This window comes from Rattus norvegicus, chromosome 17 (genome assembly GCF_021556685.1).
Source record: "Rattus norvegicus strain SHRSP/BbbUtx chromosome 17, alternate assembly SHRSP_T2T, whole genome shotgun sequence".
Taxonomy (NCBI): Eukaryota; Metazoa; Chordata; class Mammalia; order Rodentia; family Muridae; genus Rattus; species Rattus norvegicus.
In genome coordinates this window covers 93,187,383-93,205,692 of record NC_141550.1, presented here as the reverse complement: position 1 = coordinate 93,205,692, position 18,310 = coordinate 93,187,383, and the positions used below count along the sequence as shown (strand labels likewise).

Genomic DNA, 18,310 nt, shown 5'->3' with positions numbered 1-18,310 from the left:
AAGGGAGGAGTGGCAGTTACAACTAGGTACTGAGGTTGACTTCTCTGTGCTCTCTCTATCTAGCTTCATAGTGTTCTGCTTTTGACTTCTTTCTTTCTTGCAAGTATCAGGAGGGCTCACAGAGGCTAGGTAACAGGGCTTTGACCTGTCCAGAGGCCAGCAATGTCAGAGAACTTTGATCCAGTGTGACGCCAGCAAATTCACCAGAACCTGTGTTCATCTCACATCTGGCAGGAGCAGATAGCCTGCTTTATCACATCCACAGCAGTGATGGTTTGGTCTGTGTACTTTGCCCTTGAAAAGGGACACTTGGTTTGTGTGTTTATTGTTCTTTTTGTGCATTCAGTTTTCATGTTTTGGACTTGGACTGATGAAAATTTTGGACATGGGACGAATTGTTTTCTCACCTTAATCTTATTCTGAGTCATTTTCAAGAATTTAGGATTAAGGACCACTTAATGAAACTTGGAGTGGGCTGCTTTTGATGTTAAATGGCCACCAGGAGAGAGACATTTTAACTCCCCAAGGTATCAGCAATAGAGGATAAAATGTTTCAGACATTTTCCCTCCTCCTCAACCCCTACCTTCTAAACACTTCTTTTTCACTAGAAACAACAAAAGCCTACTTCAGCCCAGCACCCAGCTCCTTCCTTATTGACAGTATCAGCCTTAGGGCTGGAGAGATGGCACAGAGGTGAAGAGAACTGAGTGCTCTTCCAGAGCTCCCGAGTTTAATGCCCAGCAGACACTTGTTGAATTCTCTTTTTCTTCAGGATAGGTTCAGAGTTTCATGGCTCACAAGGTCACAAGGATTTAACCCCTTTTTCCCTGCTCTTCTGCTCATTGCTGACACAGTGCAAACTGGCATCCAGCATCCCTGACAGGAGAGGCTCCATGTGGGCAAAAGTATATTTCAACAGAGCTTACAAATGGCTCCTGGCCCCACAAGGAACCCACCCAGATTAGGGCTTCAATTCAGTAACGGTTGGGAGTGTGTCCAGATTTGCCACAAGGCTCTATAAGCATATCTCAATAATAATTTGTCCCAGGTTCACATATGATATTAAATAAGAGCAAACAGAAAATTCTCATATGATAGCCCTGACTTTCATCAATTAAGTTCGTACCAAAGGTTAGAGAAAAGTTAAGTTGCAGGGAGATTGTAGAAGAGTGCAGATCACGACAGAAAGAATTAATTAGACCACTTACAGCCAACAAACCACCCGATCCAGGACAAAAGAAATTCCAAGCTTCAATAAATTTACATTGACACTCATGACTACCCGTACAATTCTGACTGATGATTCAGTAATGCCTACAGGCTTTATTATCAGAGTTTTCCCTGGCTGAGATGTTTTCTAGCTACCTGTTTTCCTAAACCTTGCAACTCTCCCACCTGACCCTGACTTGGACTGTCCACTCCATCAATGTGACGAGGTTGTGGCACAGGTGTTCAGTACCTGACCTGACTTGAGGAACACTCCTTTGTCAGAAACAGAACAGACCTGGGTTATGGACAGAAGCAGCTTCATCCATGGGGGTGAGAGCAGGGCAGGGGCAGTGGTTACAATACAAATGGAGGGAATGCAGTTGCCAAAAACAATAAAAGGCCTCCCTGTCCTATGGCTGCACTCAAGGAAAGAGAAACCACAGTCCATTGTCACCCCCCTTTATCTGTGTCCCCAGAACAGCTTCACAGAGGACACATTTTGAATGTTCCTCTGAAGACGCCACAGTCTGAAGGCCTCCCAGGAGATCTACTGCAGCCTGGGCAACATATCAGCAGCTTCTCTGCCCCTTTGAATATCCTCCAGTTGGAAGGCCCTCACAGGAGGTCTGCTACAGACAGGGCCACAGTCCTGACAGGAGCCCTGTTGGAAACCAGGGACCAAGGAGTCAGACTCCAGAGTCACCTTCTTTTCAGCACCTCATGGTATCTTCTCAAAAACTGACCATATGACGGGTCATAAAACATACCTCAACAAATACAGGAAGATAGAAATAATCCCATGCAATCCATCATATTCCACAGACTAAGGCTGATCTTCAATAACAACAATAATGGAGGAACACCCACATATACATGGAAGTTGAACAATGCTCTACACATATACCTTAGTCAAGGAAGGTATAAAGAAAGAAATTAGAACACTTCTCAGAGTTTAATGAAAATGAAGGTACAACATACCCAAACTGATGGGACACCATTAAAGCTGTGCAAAGAGGTAAACTCATAGGTGTGACTGCCTGAAAAAAGCAAAAAACAGGAGAGAGCACAAATCAGCAGCTTGACAGCACACCTAAAATCTCCAGATCAAAACAAGCAACTGCAACCAAGTGCAGTAGGAAATAATCATTCTCAGGGCTGAAGTCAACCAAGTAGAAACAAAAAGGTCTATACAAAGAACCAACAAAACCAAGAGCTGGCTCTCTGAGAAAATCAATAAGTAGATAAACTCATAGACAGACTAACCAGAGGGCACAGAGTGTGTGTCCAAATTAACAAAATCAGAAATTAAAGAGGAGACATAACAACAGAATCTGAGGAAATGAAAAAAATCATCAGGTCCTATTAAGAAAGGCCAAATTTAACAAAACATAAAAATCTGGAGGAAATGGACAGTTTTCTAGACAAATACCAAGTACCAAAGATAAACAAGGAACAGATAAACCATCGAAATTACCTCATAACTCCTAAAGAATTAGAACCAGTTATTAAAAGTCTGTGAATCAAAAAGGGCCCACCACAAGATGGGTTTAATGCAGAATTCTATCAGACCTTAATAGAAGACCTCATACCAATGCTCTCCAAACCATTCTACAAAATAGAAAGGGAGAAAGCACTACCAAATGCCTTCTATGAAGTCACAATTACTTATACTGAAACCACAGAAAGACCCAACAAATAAAGAGAACTACAGACCAAATTCCCTTTTGAATATCAATGCAAAAATACTTAATAAAATTCTCGCAACAGGATCAAAGAATACATAAAAATGAACAACCACCCTGATCAAGGAGACTTCATCCCAGGAAGAGAGGGATGGTTCAATATATGGAAGTCCATTAACAGATTTCACTTTATAAAAAAACCTCAAAGATAAAAACCACATGATCATTTCATTAGATGCTGAGAAAGCAATGGACAAAATGCAACACCCCTTCATAATAAAAGCCCTGGAATGATCAGGAATTCAGTGTCGGTAACTAAACGTAGTAAAAGCAATATACAGCAAACAGTAGACAACATCAAACTACATGGAGAGAAACATGAAACAGTCCCATTAAAATCAGGGAGTAGACAAAGCTGCCCAATTTCTTGCTGCTTATTGAATATAGTTCTTGAAGTCTTAGCCAGAGTAATCAGACAACAAATGAAGGTCAAAGAGATACAAAGTGGAAAGGAAGCAGTCAAAATATCACTATTCGCAGATGATATGATAGAATACTTAAGTGACCACAGAAGTTGAACCAGAGAACTACTAAGCCTGACAAAGAGCAAAGTGGCTCGATATAAAATTAACTCAAACAAATCAGTAGCCATCCTCTATTCAAAGGATAAACAGGCTGAGAAAGAAATTAGGGAAATGATAACCTTCATATTAGTCCCAAATAATATATAATGCCATGGTGTGACTTTAACCAACAGATTGGGAAAAGATCTTTAACAATCCTACATCTGATAGAGGGCTAATATCCAAAATATACAAAGAACTCAAGAAGTTAGACTCCAGTGAGTCAGATAACCCTATGAAAAAAACGGGGTACAGAGTTAAACAAAGAATTCTCAGCTGAGGTATATCGAATGTCGGAGAAACACCTAAAGAAATGTTCAGCGTACATCTGGAGTCATTCAGAGAATGCAAATTGAAACAACACTGAGAATCCATCTCATACCAGTCAGAATGACTAAGATAAAAACTCAGGTGACAGAAGATGGTGGAGAGGATGTGGGGAAAGAGGAACACTCCTCCTTTGTTGGGTGGATTGCAAACTGGTACAAACTCTCTGGAAATCCCTCTGGAGGTTCTTCAGAAAATTGAAAATTGGACTGTCTGAGGACCCTGCTATACCTGTCCTGGCCGTATTCCCAAAAGATGTTCCATCATAAAACAAAACCCCAAAAGAACAACAATTCTAATCAACCAGAGCTCCTAGGGACGAATCCACTACCCACAGAGTACACATGGACCGACCCATGGCTCCAGCTTCATGTAGCAGAGCATGGCCTTGTTGGGTACCAATGGGAGGAGAAACCCTTTGTCCTGCCAAGTCTGGACCTCTCACTGTAGTGGAATTTCAGGGCAGGGACGCAGGAAAGGGAGATGTTTGGGGAGGAAAAAAAATTATAAAAGAAGTGGGAGGGTGAATGGGATGGGGGTTATGGATATGAAACCAGGAAAGTGTATCACATTTGAAATGTAAATACATTTTAAAAAAATAGAAAAGAATAGAAAAAGAGAAATACCCAATAAAATTAAAATGAATAATAAAAATAAATAAAATAGGAGCAAATTTAGAAAAAAAGAAGTTATGTACAATCAGCCTTAAGGGAACTAGGTCAGTGTATATGGGTGTTTGCTGGGCAAACATAAACCTGAGTTTAAATCTCCATAAAAAGCACATCTGACTACATATATGCCTCTAAACCAAGCCTTGAGAGCAGCAGACAAAATATTGGTGCTGGCATGCCAACCTAGCTTCAAGCTCAGACACCATCTCAAAGGACTCAGCAGGACAATGATAGAGGAGGACACCTGAACTCCTCCTCTAGACTGTGCATGCGAACAAATGCTCACAACGAGGTGTACACACACACACACACACACACACACACACACACACACACATAGATACACACACTCGCATGCGTAAAATATTTTTTGAAAAGTATAAAAGACATCTAGTCCAATTGAAACTCATTTCTGGCTCTGCCTTTTCCCTGCTTTTTCTCTTAAGTCCTATAACATCATCTGACAAGGGCATATTCTATTTATTTATGATCTGAAGTTCTTCTAGAAGACGGCTGTCCCAAGAGGTGATATTCACCTGCTGTTGAAAAGCGTCTCTTGCACAATAGATACTTAACAGATCTTTATTAAATACATATGCTGTATATGAAAGTTATTGTTTGGGAAGTATCTTAATGGAAACTAAATCAGAGAAACCCATCCCCCTCATGTCCTCTCACAAAGTCTCTCAATGTCTGTATGTGTTAGTAAAAATGTGGATGACAGCAAAGAGCAACAGAAAAGTTACCTGTAAAGCTCTTTACGTACAGACATCCCCTACCAATTAACTACATAACAACATCTTCATTACTATAAGATTACTAGGTGTGGATTAGTATAAGGTTACTAGATGTGGAAGTTAACATAAGGGTAGAACATCCAAGGGCCTTCAGGAAGAAAAGACACAAATCAATGTGCCTAATCAATCTGTTAAACAAACCCTGGAGGAAATGGAAAATGAATTTGATGCTTACAGAAATACTTGCCAGAATTCAACATAAATGGCATTCAACACGAACCAACAATTTTTTTCTCACACTTCTATCAGGCAGGAGCAGATCTCTGTCTGTCTGGGTTGTGGTGTGTGTGTGTGTGTGTGTGTGTGTGTGTGTGTGTGTGTGTGTGTGTTTGTGAGAGAGAGAGAGAGAGAGAGCGCGCAGAGACAGAGGGACAGAGTGACAGAGACGGAGACAGAGAGACAGATAGAGACAGAGCCAGAGAGAAGAATGATTTGCTGTTTTGTTTGTCTCTCTCAGGATTGGAAAAAGACACTTTTCTTGACTGCCTGAGCTCCAACCCTTCATGAATGTTGGCTTCAGGTGGCACAGGAAATCTCCCTGGTTCGTTTCCCTATAATATTAGCATCTCAGCCACCTCTCCAGAGATGAGCATGAACCAGGAAGGGTGGTGTGTGGAGTGCAGCAGCAGGTGTCACAGGCAGGGAAAGGAGAGCAGGAACTTGGAGCACCTGAGTGAGAATGAGATGGGCCCAAGGCTTAAAGTGAGACACCCTCAACCTGTCAGTTCCCTCAATCACCTGCTGGGAAGGACCAGGCAGGCTGAGGGTAGGGAACTTCCAGCTGAGCACTACCTCGGGTGAAGAGACCCCTGAGGGCCCTGGCCTGCCCCACCAGCGCCCTGCTTAGTAAAGTTTGCATGGGGTCCGCCCCAGTGCCAGAGCCCTTGGGGCAAGGGACCGCCTCAGTAAGCAACCACGCAGGGCTCAAGTTCAGTGAACCCGGGCAGGACAAGCACTGGCCACCAACCTTTCCCCTGGCGCGGTACAACCCCGCAGAGTAGACCTCCACCTTCCCGCCACGACCTGCTGAGGTAGAGACCCTGATCCTCTAAAGCAGCCTGCTCCATTCTTTACCTCAGCTATGTGGTCCGAGGTGGATTATCACCCTGGCAAGGGAATCCCGACCTGCCTAACCTGCCTGGTCAACCAGAGCTGTTACTCCGCCCTCTCAGGTAACCAAGGAAACAGGGTTTCCACACCTTCCATAGCCCTGACCCAGACTAGATCTCTATACCTGCACACAGGCGCCTTTTCCTGCGCTTTGATTCCCTCTCTGCTGGGAGGGCGGGCACAACCTGGTCGCCGGAGTGACGCGCTGAGAATCTCAGCCAATGAGAGGAAGAAGGCGGGACCAGTGCAGAGGGGCGGGCCCTGTGCAGCTTCTCCCAGTGACTCTGCTTCTAAAAGCACCAAGTCTCTTGTTTCTAATGTAAGTGCAGGTTCACTGAAAAAACGACATCTGTGTTGAAGACAGCTCAAAGTGACTGAGGAGTACTTGACCACTACACAGGGGATGAATCATCGGAAGCCAAAATTATCTTGTACTATCTTTGGGGTCTTTAAACTTATTACCAACCTTTGTAGCTGACCTAGGATCTTTGTGCCTGTTATATAAAACATTTGAAATGTATTGTTGAACTCAGCCAACCACTGGCTTTTCAGTAATGTGGAAAAGAAGAATATCATCAGCGGGACATTTTCCTGCTGTGCTGTAGGCTGCCCACCAAATGTTCTTTCCCCTGTATTTGTGTATTGATTTATTATCTTTTGTTCTATGGCTATAAGACCTCATGCCAACCTCTTCCCCAATAGAGTCTTTAATTCTGGAAAACCCGAATCTGTACTCCTATGCAGTATTCACTCAGAGTTGCTTCAGAATATACTTCTCCTTGTTTTTGATTTTGGTTTTATTTTGTTCACGGTCAGTATGTACAATGAACTGTTGTCCTATCACCTGCTGGAGGTCATAGGATTAAAAAGGATGAGTAAAGTTTCACCGAGATGACAGCAGGGCTATCCTCAGATATCTTTGGGGCCCAACCTTATATTTCTTTAGAGAAAGAGAGATTCTTGAAAAATTCTGGGTCCAGCTACAATACCCTTTGTAGCCCTGTCCAATTACATTGCATACAGTCGGGTATCTGACACAGATTCTTACACAAATCAAACTTTAGTTAGACTTTGAACCTTTTTCTTGGCCTGTGTGCTTTGTGTGTACATCTTTGTTCACTCAAGATTTAGCAGTCGCCAAGGCAGTTTAGCAAGAACCCACATATACACACTCACCCCCTCCCTATCTTACAGAAATGTTTCTATCCACATCCTTGATATCTGTGCATGCTTGCCTGCCTTCAGCAGGAAGCTTTCAAGGTAGGGGTTACTAAAATTCACCCATGTTGGTATCAACCATGAGCTCCATGTTTCTTGACTATACATCCCCATGTATCTCTCGTGTGTTTAGAACACAGGCCAGCTCAGTACCTGGGTCTCTTTAGTTATACTACCCTGAATAAAATTGGACTTTGTCACTTTAACTTGTGCACAGCTTTGGCTTTCTCTGAGGACTGTTAAGGTTATGTACTTTAATATGCCAATCTCTTCTGAGTGTGGGAACTACAAATTAAATAGTAGGATATCTGAGCCTCGCTACAGACAGTCTAACTAAACCTAAGAGTGACAGGACGATCCTGCTCTAGGAATTTGACACATTAGTAGCCATCCTTCCTAATCTTCCAGTCACAGCTGTGAGATAACAGGAGCATGGGGGAAAGTCAAAGCTACACTGACATATTTGGTATACTTTGGCAGTTTTAAACGTCTTCCCAAATAATACAATCAAAAGTTAAATAGTCTATGGACTCAGGATCAAGGAGCAGAAGCGTAATGTGGAGAGATTACAATCAAGGACAGAAAAATCGTGGAACCCCCATTTTCTCAACCAAAGGATACATATAACAATTAGAACATGTCTGAGAAAATCCCATACCATAGGCATTTGAGGAAAGGTAGGATCTGTGTAAATGATTTATAAAGATGCACAACCCCCATGACCCATACTTTGAGCCTTTGATCTGACTCCAAGATTGGCTCTAACTTTTCTTCCTTAATAAGAGAAGAAAACATTCCTTACTTTCTACCAATATCCTATGTGTCCCTGGTCCAATGCCTTGCTCTTAGTGACAAAAGCCTGGAAATTTCAGTGGTAACTCCAAACCCCACAATTTATCAACAACATGTGTGCACACTGTGTTCACACTGTGTGAAAACACACACACACATACACACACACACACACACTCACACACCGACACACACCCAGCGTGAACTCCAATCAACCTCGTCTACAGTGAGACTTGCCTACCACGTCTGTTTCACTGTTAGTAAATCGATGTCTAACTTATTTTATTGCCAGATATATTTAAAGTGGCAGCTGATGACCAAATGCAGTCGTTTCAATGATTTTTTTCAGATTTATTGGTATGAATGCATGGTGCCTGCAGTGGTCAGAAGAGGGTGACAGATACCCTAGAACTGGAGTTACAGAGTTTACTTATCAATCTCGATGTGGACCCTGGAAACTCTTGCTCTGCAAGAGGAGCCGGTGTGCTTAACAGCAGAGCCCATCTCTTCAGCCGCTAAACACAGATATTTTTATAAATAGCTTCGTAGGAAAGTCAGATGTTGTGAGCATCAATGATCTAGGCTCCCAGCAGAAAGAGGGGGCGGGCTCTAAACATTTCAGAGATGTGACTGGTTGCCTACTTTCTCATTAAGCTGTCCATGGAATGATCTGGCTTTTTTCACAGGGTCTTGTAGCTCAAGATGCTTTCACACTCACTCTGTAGCAGAGGATGACCCTGAATTCCTGATCGACTGCCTCTGCCTTCCAAGTGCTGGACCACCATATCTGGCTTAGCTCTTATTTCTTAGAGCAGAAACAAATGCAGGGAAATGTGCTGGAAATCACTGTGTACGAAGGAACTCAGGAGGTGAGGCTCAGAGATAGAGGGATGATGGAACTTAGGAAATGCCAGCCCTAGCATTCCAATGTACCCCATAACTCCCAGAGGATGAAAGGAACATCTTCCAGGCTGACCTATATCTTGTTGACACTGTCTAGCCAGATGTTTTTGATAAGCCCCTTCATTTCCATCTCTACCAAAGCAGACTTGTCACTTCAGCCCAATTTGTGGCCACACCAGAGGCACTGGACTAGGGGAACCTCTATCCTGTTCCTTCTACCTCTGAGCCTGCCATTTCCCCACACAGAGAAAAGAAGGGAGAGGAGGAACTCCAACTCTTTGTCTCTGCTAAGAAGATAGAAAGATACCCTTGTTCCTAAACACTCGTCTTCCTGGAAGGGGCAAGGGGAGAGGCACAGCAGAAGGCCCAGGTAGAAGGGCATGAGTTAGCTCCTGCCTGTCTACCTATGTCCACAGTTCAGTAGAAACTCTGCTCTACCTAAAGTATTGGGACAGACTCTATGGTTTGGACACAGCAGCTAAAATGATGGCTTCCAACACTCTCCTGTGGAGCACACTAGAAAAAAAAAACCCCAAAACTAAAAAACTTCCTAATGCTACTGATTTTACACCAGGAACTAAGATGAAAAATACTCTGATAGAAACAACTGATTAGTGGAGATTAGGTATATAAGGTTTCACATAGCCCAGAGTCTCCTCAAACTTGGTATGTAGCTGAGGCTTCTCCAGCTCATGATCCTCCTGAATTCACCTCCTGAGTAGGGGGAGGGGGGATGTGCTACCATACCTAGCCAAACACAATTTACATACACCAGAAATTTCCAGAGTGAGTACTGTTCATGACTGGCCTGGGGCAGCTGATCATCTCAGCCATCACTGTCACAGCCCTTCAGTCTTGAATCTGAACTGGTCACGATGCATCTCCAGAACACAGCTGTGCTTGTAAGTGTTCACTGAACTTGCATTTCTACCCTTGGATTGAAACTGTCTAGCAGGGCTAGAGGGATGGTTCAGCACTTAAGAACTCTTGCTCCTTTTAAGCTAAGTTCCAAGTCCTCACATGGGGTGAGTCATGACTGCCTGTAACACTAGCTACACACACACACACACACACACACACACACACACACACACACACACACACACGCACACACACAGAGTAAGTCTCTAAGAGATAACGTCAAGGATGGTCTGGAATGTAGCCCAGTTGGTAGAGTCCTTGCCTAGCATGACAAAAGGCCTGAGTTTGTTCCCAGCATGTACCAATGTGATGTTACATGTCTATAATTCAAGCACTTTTGGGCAGAAGTAGATGATCAGAAATTCAAAGTTATCATTAGCAATAAAGTGAGTGTGAGGTCAGCCTTCGATATATGAGCCCATGCCTCAAGAAGAAAACAAAATGTCATGCAAGCCATGTGTGCTCGTCCCAATTCATGTGGCCCCAGCATTTTACTTTGTGAGAATTTTTAACTAACAGGGGCACAGAATCATCAGAGAGATGAACTGAAAGATTTCTTCAAGTTAACTCTGACTGTAAATGTAAGATGGCTTGGATCTGGGTTGCCCAAAGAAAGCCAAGGATTATTCTCAGCTACAGTACAAAATCAGTTTATTGAAAGGTAGCTTATAGTCAGTGATGTCTACAGAAGCATAAATACCCTGGAACGTCACAAAGGTGAGATGAGGGAGAAGGAGGTTACTGTATGTTAAACTGATTAAATAATTAAGAAAGCTTGGTCATCATGTTTTAAATATCTGATCATTTTTAGTTACATATCTCTATCTGATATGTGCCCATGAGTATAGGTGTTTGTAGAGACCTTAGGTATTGGAACTCCTGGAGCTGGAGTTGCTAGACATGGGTGTTGGGAACTGAACATGTCCTCAACAAAAGTAGTATGAGATCTTAACCAATGAGCCATTTCTCCAACATATCATATTCACGCTTAAGAACTTTTGGTCCTGGACACCCGTATTAAGTGAGCTGCTTGGGAATGATGTTGTTTTCCTAGTAAAGTGTCAAGATCTGCTTAAATATGTTTCCAAAGGCATTTTTGTTTAAGCAAAGTTTCCCCCTATAAAGGTCTATAATGAGGTCATATATAATATACATTTTATTTCTGTGCAGTAGAGAAGAGTCAAATGAAAGGGAAGGGCCCAAAGCCACACTGGACATCCATATACACAGAGACAGATTACACAGTCCTGGGGACCCACACCAGAGGGGCAGACAAAAACACAGCATGCAATATTAGCACCATGAGCTTTTAACTAGTTAGGGCTCGGGGCTCTGCTGGAATGTCCAACCTGTGCCTCTAAGAACAAATAAACAAATAACCTCTGTACAAAGCAGCCACCTACTGGAAATACTGTAATCTGTAATAATACTTAGTAATAATAGTGGAAATCTGGCCATCTCAAACAATAATGTTATGTAGTGCTGCCCCCTGCTGGAGGACACAGAGTCTGGCTTGGTTGGGTGTCTTCCAAGCCTTCCAAGCGGACCCAACTAAGACAGAAAGAAAAAGCATGAATTTTCTCTGTGACTTGGCAGACAAAGGCACTATAACACTGGCATGGCTGAGACTGAGTCTACTGTCACCAGGATGTGCCCAGCACAGTGACCTGGGACTCATCTGTCACCACTGATGGACTTGCCTCCTCCCCGGGGACTGAGGGTACTGTCCTGTCTACTAGGTCTCTTCTTTTCCCAGTTCAGCAGGCAAGGATGCCCTGATGAAGCAGTCTTAGCCTCACCTGCCTTCCAATCATGTACATTACAAAAATGCATGCTTCTAAAGACAGGATTAGTAACCGAGGCTGAACAGTTATTTTCCTTCTGGCCTCTTCCGTGTGTGCAGCTAAGCAGATCTCATTTGGTTTGAACGAAGATTTCAAACAAGTCTTATTTTAAAAAATCAACCCTATTGTCCCTGCTTTATAATTTCCCTCCCCTTTGAAGCCACGGTATTGCTGTCTGTGGCACTTGTTCAGAGCAGGCTCTATGCACATATCAAATCAGCTTCCTCCACCAGCAAACAGTATTGCCCTCTCTGAGATGGCAGCAAACCTCTGCTTCATGTTGTCATGTGCACACAAAGAAACAACAATGCCATGGACCTAGCAATGCCAAACCACTCTCTGCTCTAGACCAAAGCTGGAGGCACACTGAGAGATATGTGTGCTGTCCCATCACCTGCCTGGGACTTGAACCCCACCCTGGGACTCATGGGCACTTGGTTATGAATGGGCAAGGAAGGGTGAGTCTTCCTTTACTGTGTTTACAGAGAATCAAAGCCAAGATGCTGGGCTGAGTGCTGGGGCTACTGAAGCCTCATCATCAGTGGGGGAAGCACATGTGGGTTCCCAAGACTTGAAGGACCTTGGTGGAGTAGGGCCTGCTTCCTTCCCTCCTGTAGCTGTAGAGGGATATGTCCCTGAGAGTTATGTCTGGCAGGGGAATCTCTGGGTGATCACATGTACTGAAGGGCCTGGAGTGGCCAGTGATGCAACTGGAAATGAGATGATCGAGTTTCCCAGCTCTCTTGGAGGTTAAGAAGGATCTTTCCCTTTGTGTGACCATCCATGACCACTGTTCTCTGCAGCACCCCCTGGGAACGTACAGAAGACATTTCAGCTCAGGAAGGCAAAGCTTCTGAAAGTCTTGCTTCCACAGGGATGGCATCTGTACTCCTCGGTGCTAGCCTTTTGAACCTGTCTACATCTTCATCTCCTGTATGATTCTCTAATCCTGTATGTTTTTCTAATGAATAAGGAAAGATTTTTTTGGTGCCAATTTAAATAGTTTTATTATTCCATGTTGCTTGTTTTGGGTCCCTGTGGAACAATGCTATACCCTCTACTTTGACTTAATCCACCTCTTCAATGGTGGGGCCTGAAGAACCACCACCAGATGGAGGAGCTCCTCCACCAGGGAAGCCACCAGGCATTCCTCCAGGCTTGCCACCAGCACTCTGGTACAACTTGGTGATGAGAGGGTTGCAGACCTTCTCCAGTTCTTTCTGCTGATGCTCAAATTCTTCCTTCTACGCAGTCTGGTTCTTATCCAGCCAGCTGATGATTTCATTGCACTTGTCAAGAATCTTCTGTTTGTCTTCATCATTTATCTTGCCTTGAAGTTTCTCATCCTCAACAGTTGCTTTCATGTTGAAGGCATAAGACTCCAGCGAGTTCTTCTATAGACATGACTTGAAAATTGTCCATGAATTCTGCTGTTGAGGATTCAGCCAACATCAGAATGAAAATATGTGAGAATTGCATCTAGGATGAACATTTATGCCTTGCCTTCTGATTATTCTCAAAAAATAGAGCATAACAACTATTTATAAGGCATTTCTTTGACATATTACAAGTAACTTAAATATAGTTTAACTTACATAAGAGGCTATATGTATGTTATATGTAAATACGTCATTTTCTAGAAGGGATTTTTAATATTCATAGCTTTTGGTATTCATGGGATGCCTGAAACCAACCTCCAATGAATACTATGGAGAACTATTATTTATGTATGAGGATCAATAAAACCCCTGGGCATTATATATTTGTGACCAATATATACTACGAAAGAAATTCTTGGAGCTGTAATATTTTAACTCACACCCATATACTACAAGAATGAATCCACTAGGAATTTCTTAAATTACTTGAATAAGAAGGGTAATACCTAAATTAAGTTGGGATAGAAAAAAATGAAATGCCCAGAGATATCAAGCATTTATATTTGGTAATAGACTTAGAACTCTGGTGCTAGAACCAGATTAAGGAAGCATGCCATATGTCTATTACTACATAGACTTCACATTAGAGTTAATAAAAATTTCATAGACTATCCTAATGTAAACATTAGGATAACCCTCTAACCCTGAATGAACCGTGCCCTAGTTTGGTTTCTATTGCTATGATCAAACACGAAACAATATTGCACTTTCAAAAAATGGCACTGGTTCAACTGGGGATCACCATGTAGAAGAGTGCAAATCGATCCATTCATATCACCCTGTACCAAGCTCAAATACAGGGGGATCAAGGACCTCCACATAAAACCAGATACACTCAAATTAATAAAAGAAAAAGTGGGGAAGAGCCTCAAACACATGGGCACTGGGAAAAGTTTCCTGATCAGAATACCAATGGCTTCTGCTCTAAGATCGGGAAATGAGAAATGGGACCTCATAAAATTGCAAGGCTTCTGTAAGGCAAAGGACACTGTCATTAGGACAAAACAGCAAACAACATGTTTGGAAAAGTTCTTTACCAATCCTATCCAATAGAGGGCAAATATTGAACATATACAAAGAACTAAAGAAGTTAGACTCCAGAGAGTCAAATAACCCTATTAAAAATGGGGTGCAGAGCTCAAAAAAGAATTCTCACCTGAGGCATATTGAATGGCTGAGAAATACCTAAGGAAATGTTCAACAGCCTTAGTCAACAGGGAAATGCTAATCAAAACAATCCTGAGATTCCACCTCATACCAGTTAGAATGGCTAAGATCAAAAACTCAGGTGGCAAAAGTACCCGTTGAGGATGCTGAAAAAGAGAAACACTCCTCCATTGTTGGTGAGATTGCAAGCTGGTACAACCAATCTAAAAATCAGTCTGGAGATTCCTCAGAAAAATGGACGTAGTACTACCTGAGGACCCTGCCATACCATTCCTGAGCATATACCCAAAAGATGTTCCAACATATAAGAAGGACACATGCCCCACTATGTTCATACCAGTCTTATTTATATAATACCCAGAAGCTGGAAAGAAGCCAGATGTCCTTCATCAGAGAAATGGATACAGATAATCTGGTACATTTACACAATGGAACACTACTCAGCTCTTAAAAACAATGACTACATGAAATGCTTATGAAAATTAATGGAACTAGAAAATATCATCCTGAGTGAGGTAACCCAGTCACAAAAGAACACACATGGTACCACTCACTGATAAATAGATATTAGCTCATAAGCTCAGAATATGTTAGAAACGAGTCACAAACCATATGAAGCTCAAGAAGTGGGAAGATCAAAATGGTGATCTTCATTCCTACACAAAAGTGAGAACAAAAAACTCATGGGAGGACATACAGGGACATAGAGTGTATCAGGAACTGAAGAAAAGGTCATCCAGAGACTGCCCCTCCTGGGAATCCTTCCCATATTCAGCCTCTAAATCCAGTCACTATTGCTGATGCCAAGATGTGCTTGCTGACAAGAGACAGATATGGGTGTCTTTGAGACGCTCTGCCAGAGCCTGACTGATACAGATGGGCTAACCTTTGGGTTGAACAATAGGACCCCAATTATGGAGTTAGAGAAAAGACAGAAGTAGGTGAAGCGGCTTGCAACACCTTAGGAAGAACAAAAATATCATCCAATGAGACCTCACAGATGAGCTTCCAAGGACTAAACCAGCAACCAATGAGTACACATGGGAGGACCCATGACTCCAGCCACATATGTAGCAGAGGATGGCATTGTCCCCATCAATAGGAAGGGAAGCCCTTGGTCCTGTGAAGGCTTGTTTCCTCAATGTAGGGAAATGCCGGTGTTGAGTTTGGAATGGGTGGGTGGGAGTTGGAGCGTCTTCATAGAATCAGAGGGAGGGGGAGGGGATGGCCGAGGCTGGGAAAGGGAGTAACATTTAAAATGTAAATACATAAAATATCCAAGAAAAAATACAGTTGAAAAAACCAAATACACATAGTGATACCCTAACAACATGAAGCATTTATGCATTTGGTTTTGAAGCACTGAATTTGGACAATGGAACTTTGTAATACAAAGAGTAGATGGTTAAATATTCCCAGCTACCAGACTTGTTTCTATTTTTATTCTTTTTTCCCCTTACTCCATTTAATATTCTTTCTTTGTTTTCATTACTGTTTGGACTATCACATTGTTAATGCTCTTCGCTTTAGCTGTACGTACAATATTATTCAAGAGGAAAAAGGGTGAACAATCGGGTTGAAAAGTATGCAGTTTACTCAAAAATGGTGTGTGGAGTAGAAAAAGATGAGCATGTAGATCTGGATCCTGTAGGTGTGTGGGGTGTGCTGGGCTTGCTGTGATGGGAGAACTGGGTTCTGATGTTGCCAAGTATTAACAGTTTCTGTTGCTTATGTCCTTGTGCTTGAGTGCTGCCATCTGTAAATCTCTGGGTTTGATTGATCTAGCTGTCTCTCACTGGAGCCTGTCCCTACTGCAAGCCTGTTGACCTGTGAGCCTGTGATTCTGTGATCCTGGATACATCAGAACTTCTTGAGGGTCAAGCTGCTTCTACGGGTGGACTCAGTTGGGTCATCTAAAATTGTGAAAGCATTAATAAAAATATTAGTTTTCAAATTACTCTGTTCATATATAGAAGTAAATATTCATAAATACATACACACATATATAAATAAATAAATAATTAGACTCCAAATATCAAATGTGTTCCCACAATTTTATATCTCTTTTTTATCATTTTTAATTTAACCTGTGTATTATCCTAATTTTTAAACAGCCTTAAACTTCCTTGACCAATCTAGCAATTAGTTACAAAGTTTCTAATGGGAGAAATTGAGGAGAATACTCTCTGGCAACATTCCAGACCCCACTTGAAAATGCCTAGTGTCATCTGTGCCCTCTGAACACAGGGACCTAGGAGCATTCAGGGGCACGACCCTTCTAGTTCCTGCCCTCCCTGAGAGCTGAAAATCAGCTGCCAGGAGCAACTACAACCCTGAGAACAGAACACTCTGTTCTTGGAACTGACTGAAAGTGAACAGGAAAAGAGGTCCACAGGAGTGCAGACACACGGGCCTACAGGAGAATCAAGCCACAGCCAGAAACAGCAAGACAAGCTAACATCAGAGACAAACTGATGATGAGAAGTAAGCACAGGAAGACAAACAACAGAATCTAAGACTACTTGGCATCATCAGAGTCCAGTTCTCCCTTCAAAGGAAATATTGGATATCCAAACACACTGGAAAGGCAAGACTTAGATTTTAAATCCCGTTTTATCATGACGATGGGGGACTTAAAGAAGGTCAGAAATAACTCCCTTAAGGAAATACAGGACAACACTGGTAAACAAGTACAAGCCCTTAAAGAGGAAACACAAAAATCCCTTAAAGAATTACAGGAAAACACAACCAAGCAGTAGAAGGAATTAAACAAAACCATCCATGAGTGAAAAATGTAAATAGAAACAATAAAGAAAGCAAAAAGAGAGACAACCCTGGAGAGAGAAGATCTAGGGAAGAGATTAGGAGTCGTAGATGTGAGATTCACCAACAGAATACAAGGAAGAGAAGATAGAATCTCAAGGGCAGATGATACCATGGAAAACATCAGAAGAACCGTCAAAGACAATGGAAAAAGCAGAAAGTTCTCAGCCCAAAACATACAGGAAATCCATGGAAGAATGAGAAGCTCAAACCTAAGGAATATAGGTATAAAGAGAGAGAAGACTCCAACCTTAAAGGGGCATTAAATATCTTCAACATATTATAGAAGAAAACTTCCCTAACCTAAAGAAAGAGATGCGCATAAAGATACAAGAAACATACAGAACTCCAAACAGACGGAACAGAAAAGAAATTTCTCCTGTCACATAATAGTAAAACACCAAATGCAGAAAACAATGAGAGAAATTTCAAAGAAGTAAGGGGAAAAGGTCAAATAACACATGAAGGCAGACCTATAAGAATTACTCTGGACTACTCACCAGAGATTATGAGAGCCAGAAGTTCCTGGACAGAAGTCATACAGAACCTAAGAGAACACAACTGTGAGCCCAGGCTATTATATCCAGCAAAACTCTCAATTAACATAGAAGAAGAATCCAAGATATTCCATGACAAAAACAAATTTATAAAATCTCTTTCTACAAATACAGCCCTACAAAGGATATTAGGTGGAAAAGCCCAACACAAGGAGGGAAACCACACCCAAGGAAAAGCAAGAAAGTTAATCTCTTTGCAACCAAAATAAAGAAGAGAAACACACAA

At 42.2% G+C, this 18,310-nt stretch overlaps 2 long non-coding RNA genes across 4 annotated transcripts in view; both read right to left on the bottom strand.

Moving 5' to 3' along the window:
* Nucleotides 1-6,596, bottom strand: part of LOC148000340 (uncharacterized) — a 39,360-nt gene extending 32,764 nt beyond the window's left edge. Inside the window, exon 1 of one of the 3 annotated variants that reach the window (XR_015641982.1) lies at nucleotides 6,545-6,596. This is a non-coding gene — a long non-coding RNA (uncharacterized LOC148000340). Of the gene's footprint in view, nucleotides 1-6,384; nucleotides 6,467-6,544 lie in introns of those variants that run through there. The other 2 variants (XR_015641981.1, XR_015641983.1) reach the window with 2 other exon arrangements.
* A 6,480-nt stretch (nucleotides 6,597-13,076) lies between these two features.
* Nucleotides 13,077-16,617, bottom strand: LOC148000339 (uncharacterized). Its single transcript, XR_015641966.1, has 2 exons — nucleotides 16,245-16,617; nucleotides 13,077-13,528 (listed from the first exon to the last, which is right to left on the bottom strand). It is a non-coding gene; the product is annotated as an uncharacterized LOC148000339 (long non-coding RNA).
* Nucleotides 16,618-18,310: the final 1,693 nt, after the last annotated feature.